Consider the following 525-nt stretch of genomic DNA (forward strand, 5'->3'; position numbering starts at 1 on the left):
GCGGCGGGGTTCCTCCTTTAGCCACGAGGAGCCTGCTGAGGGGCGCGGCCCTGTCAGAGAGGCAGGGTGGGGTCTGGCCCACATCTCGGGGGGCCTTGTAAAGATACCCTGACAGGGCCAGCAGGTGGTGAGGTGGTTAAGGTGCTGGATGCCATGGTCGACTGCAGTTTGAGTCACAGACCCGGTGGCCTGAAACTCATGCTGGGTGCTGTGTGTGTATGACCAGACTCCCAGGAGGAGAAAGGAGAAGGGACTGTGGTGTGGCTATCTCCCCGGGAGGTGATTTCTCTCTCTGTGTCTCTACAGCAAGCACACGTGCCCTAAAGTAAAATTCTCTCTCAAAAAAAGCTAAGCTGGACACCATGCACATTGTATCTTTGCCCCACGCTCAGGCACGGGGGCCGTCTCCGAGCTGAGCCCTCTGCGCGGTGACACACTCCAGCACACATCACTGGAGAAGACTCAAAGGAGCCCGAGCCGCCGAGTTCTGACAGTCCCCATGCCAGGGCTGGCAAGGGCCCAGCA

The sequence above is a fragment of the Tupaia chinensis genome, unplaced genomic scaffold (assembly GCF_000334495.1).
Source record: "Tupaia chinensis unplaced genomic scaffold, TupChi_1.0 Scaffold143923_1, whole genome shotgun sequence".
Taxonomy (NCBI): Eukaryota; Metazoa; Chordata; class Mammalia; order Scandentia; family Tupaiidae; genus Tupaia; species Tupaia belangeri.